At 46.3% G+C, this 7,697-nt stretch overlaps 1 non-coding gene across 1 annotated transcript; it reads right to left on the bottom strand.

Moving 5' to 3' along the window:
* Window positions 1-7,091: 7,091 nt before the first annotated feature.
* LOC122216797 lies at window positions 7,092-7,198 on the bottom strand. Its single transcript, XR_006201123.1, has one exon. It is a non-coding gene; the product is annotated as a U6 spliceosomal RNA (small nuclear RNA).
* Window positions 7,199-7,697: the final 499 nt, after the last annotated feature.

The raw sequence follows: 7,697 nt of genomic DNA, 5'->3' as shown, positions 1-7,697 counted from the left end.
AAAATGAGGTGTTTCTTCAAACATCCTTCCTGCCTTGCTCTCTCTCCTCTCTTTCTGGGACTCCCATTATGCATGTTTGCAAAGTACAGAGACGCTTTGGTTGAGCGTATTTTACTTCTAGTGTTTTAAAGGTTTTGCTGCACCGTATCCCCCTTATTATTATTATTATTATTATTATTATTATTATCTCTTACAAGAAATTTGCTGTCATTTTTCTTTCTTTTTCCTGTTTGAAATGCAGATAATAGTTTCTTCCCCTGACTGCTTTTTAGGATACTGCTTTTTCTCACTGCTTTTTGAGCAATTTGATTACAACAACCTCAGCGTGGTTTTCGTCATGTATCTTATCCCGGGGTTCATTGGATTTCTCGGATCTGTGGGTATATGGTTTTCATCATACTTGGAAATGTTCAGTCTTTGATAATTCAAATATGTTTGTCTGTCCTCTTCCTTCTTGCCTTTTTAATTTTTTTTTTTCTGACACCAGTTCTATGCTCATTGGGAAACATAGTGCCTACCTGCTGCTTCCAGGTACCGATTCCATGTTTTCAACAAACCTTTCTCTGTCGTTGCTTCATTTTCGAGAGTGTCTTTCCCTATGTCTTCAAGATCCATATTTATTTTGTCTGAAATGCCTAACATTCTGGTAATAGCATCCGGTGTAACTTTATCTCAAACATTATAGTTTTTTGTCTAGATTTTCAATAAGGATCTCTTTCGTATTGTCCGTGTCTCTGCTGAAAAGGCACTGAAGCTCAGACGTGGGGTTTGGGAGCACGGGTGGAAGACTGTTTATGGGTTACCTTATACTTTGTATGCAGACACACAGGCTTCTGCACCCGGGGGTCCCACAACAGCGGTGGGATGACGGCCCCCACTAAGAGGAGGGCAGGATTGGGCTGCATGCACACACGAGGTGCTTGGATTGCTGCTGTCACAGCTCATGCCCCTCGTTTCCAGGGATAGCATGGACAGTCGTGACTTCTCCTCCCTGCTCTCTGTCTCTTTCTTCCTGATAGGAGTCAAGTCCTTGGGCCCAGGGCGGTGGTCAGAAATGGCTTTCAGAGGGCACCTAGGTGACCCAGTTGGTTGGGCATCTAGCTCTTGACTTTGGATCAGATCATAATCTCATGGTTCATGGGATAGAGTCCCGAGTCAGGCTCTGTGCATCAGGCTCTGTGCTGACAGCATGGATTCTCTCTCCCTCTCTCTCCGCCCCTGCACCCCCCTTTCTCTCTCTCAAAATAAATAAATAATTAAATAAACAAACAATAAAAAAAATGGCTTTGAGCACCATTAGGCATGGAGAGGGTCCAGAGGACTGGGTCACACATGGTCCCTGAGCTGAACATTATGCCTTTAAATTGATGGGTGTCTGTGGCCTGTCTCTCTCTAGTATTTGGTTTCCTTCCCTTTTTTTTTTTTTTTTAAGGAATCTAGTGTCTAATTACTGAAATGAGGTCACAGAAAAGGCTTTGTCGATTCTGAGTAGTGTGTCCTTAGCACTGGTTTCAAAGTATGGGATACGGTGCTTGATTGCCATTTCTTGTGTGTGCTTCTTGGTGATTTTCCTCAAGTCCGTCAAAGAATGTTCTTCATTGGCCCAAGAATCATCAGGACTGACTTGTTGCCTCTGACATACGGGATGAGTTGGTAGAAATGGTGCACGTGCTCACAGCCGGCTTCGTCCGCGACGGAGTGGGTAACAAGGAAGTTGTCAGCCGTCCCACAGTCTGTTCCACCTGGCACAGAACTTCCCATGCCGGGCCGTGTCCAGGACTAGAACTGAAGCCTCCAGCTGGTAGGAACACTCAAATCACCATCACCAGCAACTGTTGGGGACTGAGAATGGACCAGCCACAGATTGAGTGTCTCCCGGGGTCCTGGGGGGGGGGGGCACCTTTGTGGGCAGTATCCTCAGGACCTCCTCCAGGCTTTTGCAATGAAGAGTCAAGAAAGGTCTACATAGTTGATTTTAATTGTTTTAATGTTTATTTATTTTTGAGAGACAGAGAGACAGAGCGTGAGTGGGGGAGGGGCGGAGAGAGAGGGAAACACGGAATCCAAAACAGCTCCAGGTTCTGAACTGTCAGCACAGAGCTCAACGCGGGGCCCGAACCCACGAACCGCGAGATCATGAGCTGAGCCGAAGTCAGACGCTTAACAGACTGAGCCACCCAGGCTCCCCTACATACTTGATTTTAAATTAAAAAGGTCATTGTCTTCAAGTATGTGTGTGTAGACTTTTTTTGTCCTTAAATTTTGCTGTGCTCTCTAAACCTTCCGTGATGCTCTATATGAACTTGGCAGCCAGAAAAATAAGTTATGTTATACGGAATATGCTTTGTGTGTCTTCTTAATTCAACCCCCACAGGTTAACTGTACCTTCCTTAAACAGAAAGAATAATAGTGTTGCCCCCAAATTGGTTTATTCGGAACTGAAACTCACTAATTTCTTTGGATTTCCCGCTTCTGGATCATCAGTTTTGTCCTTATCTCCATCTCTTATCCTGGACATTTTTAAGCGATCCTTTTGGCGCAGGTGAAATGGGACCATTCCCTAGAAACGGGTGTCTGTGTGCACAAGGGCAACGGAGACGCGCAGGAGGGAGGTCATGAGGACGGATGGTCTCCTCCACTCATCGGCTGCCAGAGAGGCAGGTCGGGGCTCCGCACTGCACGTCCAAAGCCAAGGGCCGTGAACAGGTTCACGTGAAAGAAAACAAAAACTCTGTGACCCTGCCTTCCAAGAGTTCTGTTTCTGTAGGAAAAGCAGCCCCTGGCTTCATGTGAACAGTTACCTGCCAGCCGACCGTGCCATTGCAACGGAGCTCCTTTCGCTGCATCCCCGCCACAGCGATGGGACCCTGTCTGTCCCCCGACGCGGGCCCCCCAACGTGCCATGCACTCGCGCACACACTCCTGAGGCCGTGTGGTTTGCTTGTGTTCACGGTTGTTTTTCCTGATGCATATGAGCCCGATTCCCTGGGCTGGATTTTATTTGGGGTGAGCCCCTCCATGCGGACGCAGCCCTTTCGCGTTTTGATCCCACGCACTGTGTAAATAGGAGAACGGCCTGCAAATTCCAGCCAGAAGAAAAGAGTCAGCCAATTAAAATGCTAACCAATCGATTGAAAAGGTGCCGTCGTGAGAAGACCATATTGTGAGTTCACACGGAACAAACGTTCGGCACAAAATGTCTCCTGGGTTGAACATTCCCCTGAAACATGTTTGAAGTAAGCAGTAAATAAACAAAATCTCTACTTCAAAAAGCTAGAAGGGGGGATTAGAAGGAAACGGAGAAATGACCCCTTTGTAGAAATGATGCTTTCTCCCCTTTTACGTTGACTAATTGACAACTATGTGGGTCTTTTTTTTTTTTCTTTTCCTTTCCAGAGGGAAGAAAACATGTGAGTTGGCTCTGATCCCATTAGCACAACTAGCTGGAGACAAGCCATCTGTCACAGCTGCTGCTTGCTTTAACTGCCACTCTAATTGACAATGAACTCAGAGACCTGTAATAATTGTGGCTGCTCAGTGAGTCGGGCAGGTAATGCCTTCCTTTTAGGTCCTATCAAGCCGCATCTGTGCCTGCTCAGTGCCTTTCTCCCGGGACTCTGCCCTTGGCGAGGCCGCAAAGCTCTGCTCAGACCGAGGGTTCGCCTCATTAGGGAGGCTCTGGGGGGCCTGGGGGACAGCCGGCCCACGATGAAATTGAAAACCTCCTACAACTTGTCCTAAGATTTTAATCCCCTGGCCAGGCATTTGTCACATCTGCTACCCAGCCCAGGCCGTTCCGGGGAGGTTTGCGCCAACCGCTTTGGCTTTGACTTCTTCGACGAGAAATGCTTATTTCTTGCCGTGAGTTTTGTTGACCAGTATGGGCTGGCACATTTGCCTCACCTTTTTCCTTTTCATGCCTGGTTTCCTTTAAGGCAGGGAGTAGCACGCACCCTGGAGAGTGGCCCAAACGTAAAGATGAGGTCAGCAAAGACGGTGTGGACTGTAGTATATCTTTCGGCGGCTGGACTGCCAGGCTGACTTACAGTGCGGGCAGCGTTACGGAACGCGGTCGGAATCCCATGTGCCGGACTTGACTTCCAAGGACAGTTCCTTTACAGTCGACTTTGAAAATGCTCATTTTCTTGGGAAACATCACGATGGTCGCTTGGGCTCAGAGACTCTGGTCCTGCTGACATTGGTTTCCGGGCTTCCTGGTGACACAGCGGTGATCTGGATACCAGTCTGAGCCACCATGATGGTCCGTCTCCTGCGGCCAGTGGAAGACGTCTGTGCCCACTGAAAGGCTGGCTGTGTTGAGTGTCTTTGCTTTCGGATCCAGGCCGGGGCACCACAGCGATGTTTTCATTCCCCTCATCTGATGTCTGCTACCTTCATTTGAAAACAAACACACACACACACATACACACACACACACACGCAAGAAACTGATTACCTGTAACATCCCTTCAGACTGTGCTTTGCTCTATGTGCCTGAAGCATTTATTAAATAAACATCCAGACTGGCAGGTTCTCTACTTGTCTCACTGGGGAGAAAAATGTCAGGCGAAGATGTCTCGGGAGTCCCCCAGGCTGGCAAGCTCCCCGAGATAAGTGCACCAAAACAAAGAAACAAAAAACAGCCGTGGATGCCAAGCCACGGTTCTCCCATCACCCCTGGGAGGTCAGGTGGAAAGCAAAGGACCTGCCGGGTTCTGTTCAATCAAGCCCCTGGGAGGAGGCTGCAGGATCAACCCGATCTTCCCCAGCCCCTCACATGAGCCCCATGCAGCCTCCAGCTCGGTTCTGCAAAGCGGTGGTTTGGAATCACAGCCACGAGGCTCCAGACAAGACATAAGCAAACCAGAGTCTGCAGGGAGGCCACGCCGGGCCTGGGTGCTGGGCTGCACACCCTGACTCTGTGACGGGAGCTGAATTTTCCGGCAGGGTTTCAACTGATTGAGATTGGGGATGAGGTGGCATTCTAGAGACAGAGGCTTGTGAGCCGGTGACCTTGTGGGAAGGAACTTTGTGGATGGAGAGCAGTCAAGAAGGGCAGTGTGGCTGCAGCCACGTGAACAAGTGGAAGAAAAGTGAGATGTGTGCCCTAGAATCGGGCCTGGGCCCTAAAAGACCTTGCAGGCCCTGTAAACAGTTTGCCATTTTGCTGGATTCAGTCTGTACACATGAGGTCCTCCAATATTTGAAAGTCTTCTTTAAGACTCAAAATTTAGCAAACACAAACGACAAAAGGAAAGAGTCCTTGTTAAGCCAGTGAGGTCTATTAGACCAAGCTTCCTGTGAACATGAACAAAAATATAGCTCATTTCTGACTAAAGGGGACTTTGGGGTGTGACAGTTTTTATTTTTCAGAAATTACAAGGGGGGAAGTAAAATTTTACACTTGGAAAGTTCTTTTGAGACGATACGGCAGACATCTTAGAAAATGTGCTTGTGTCCTAGGATCAGAGAAATGATGCAGTTTAGTCAAGATCACGCACGGCGTTGAGCTCATCCAAAATCCAGGCCTGTGGGTCCAAGATGCCTGTTTCCAGCAAAAACTCTGCTGGGTTTTGCACATCCCCCGTAGATAAAACTCGCATTTGCAATCCTTGCATGAACCATTGGAGCCATTTTGTCAAGTCCTCTCGAAGCACTAAACCCAGATACCCATCATCTGGCCTCAAGGGTGGGGTGTTCTAGCATTTAGAAGCAAAGGACAATCCTGATGGCTTCGTCTTCCCACCAGAACTCTGTTCTTCCATATTCAGGGTTTCTCAGTCTTTGGTGAGGTCACTTCCAACATGGTAGGCTGTCAGCACCATCTCTGAACACTTGGGGATATTTTTCCTCTTTCTTCCTATTCTTTCAGGTTCGACCCTCTTATTTCGTGCTAACTAGCTCTTCTCACGCCATGGGATCCACCCTTGTGATACGTTAGGTAAGTCACAGCCTATCCCAACAGCTGGACCTCAGCCAAGCTCAGCCCATGGTTCTGCTGCCCACCTCGAGTTCAAGGCGGACCCTCCCTCTCCGTAATCACTATCCTTGTGGTTTGGACCCCTTCCAATCTACCTATATCTTTAGGAGCCGAGAAGAAACTCCACGCTCTAAAAATAAACAGAGCTGGGGCGCCTGGGGGGTTCAGTCGGTTAAGCATCTGACTCTCGATTTCGCTCACACCTAAGACCAAGGACATAAAAACAGTGTGTGGTGCTGGGATCCATTTTGGAGGCACTCTGAGTGACACAAAGTTCTTGATTTAGTTCCCCCCCCCCCCACATTTATTCATCTGCAAACTCCTCTTCTAGACTGGGCATTCTGCAGATAACCTTTGTTCCCCAGCACTGGTCGACTTAGTAAACTGACATCTTAAAATGTGGTGAAGTCCAAGATGACAGTGGTGAAGTCCAAGGATGAGGGTGTGGCTTAGGGCGTGGCCGCTGGGTTGTCCTCTCCAGGAGTAATCTGCCTGTCACTCAAGAATCAATTGTAAATTACCTCTGTTTACACATTAAATTTGTGTGTAATTCTGCACAAATTTGGCCTCAGGTCGTATTCACTCTATTACTGCTTTCTTAAGTTAAACATGGTGTAAATATATCTCCGTGTTTTCCATACTTTTTATCATGATCTTTTTTTTTGACTTTTTTAAAAAAAATGTTTTTTAATTTTAATTTTAATTTTTTTTTAAATTTACATCCAAATGAGTTAGCATCTAGTGCAACAATGATTTCAGGAGTAGATTCCTTAGTTCCCCTTCCCCATTTAGCCCATCCCCCCTCCCACACCCCCTCCAGTAACCCTCACTTTGTTCTCCATATTTATGAGTCTCTTCTGTTTTGTCCCCCTCCCTGTTTTTCTATTATTTTTGTTTCCCTTCCCTTAGGTTCATCTGTTTTGTCTCTTAAAGTCCTCCTATGAGTGAAGTCATATGATTTTTGTCTTTTTCTGACTGACTAATTTCACTTAGCAGAATACCCTCCAGTTCCATCCACGTAGCTGCAAATGGCAAGACTTCATTCTTTTTGATTGCCGGGTAATACTCCATTTTATAGATATACCACCTCTTCTTTATCCATTCATACGTAAAAAATATGGAACGCGTCATGAATTTGTGTGCCATCCTTTCACAGGGGACATGCAAATCTTCTCTGTATCGTTCTAATTTTAGTATATGTGCTGCCGAAGTGAGCACTCTTTATCACGATCTTAATGACTACATGATGTTTCCTGTGCCATCATGTGCCTGCATCATCATTTATTTAAAGAATTCCCTATTGTGCCTTGTCCTGTGCAGTTTGTCCCCAATGCTCCATTGGTGCATTGGACCCCTAAGTGCATAGATCTTCACCTTTACGTCTGTATATTTCCTTGTACAAACAATTTGATTTAGAAGTAATGTCAAGGATTAATATTTGATACATAGTTCTTAGAGTGAGTCATCAGGAAAACTGTTAAGGAGGATTTTAAGTAAAGCAGGATTTATTGGACGTCTGTGATTTGCAGAACACGGCAGTGGGAAACATATGAATAAAGTGCGAGACAGAGACTCGCCTTTAGAATGTATAACCTAATCAGAGAAAGCTGCATGTTTCTCTGTATACCCCCTATACATACATATTATGGCAGATAATATGTTATTTTCTCATTCATACCATATATATATGTTTTTTTCTTTAAATTAGAAAAAAATT

The sequence above is a fragment of the Panthera leo genome, chromosome A3, assembly GCF_018350215.1.
Source record: "Panthera leo isolate Ple1 chromosome A3, P.leo_Ple1_pat1.1, whole genome shotgun sequence".
NCBI lineage: Eukaryota > Metazoa > Chordata > Mammalia > Carnivora > Felidae > Panthera > Panthera leo.
Note: the sequence above shows the minus strand (reverse complement) of the source record. Positions and strands in the feature narration are given on the sequence as shown.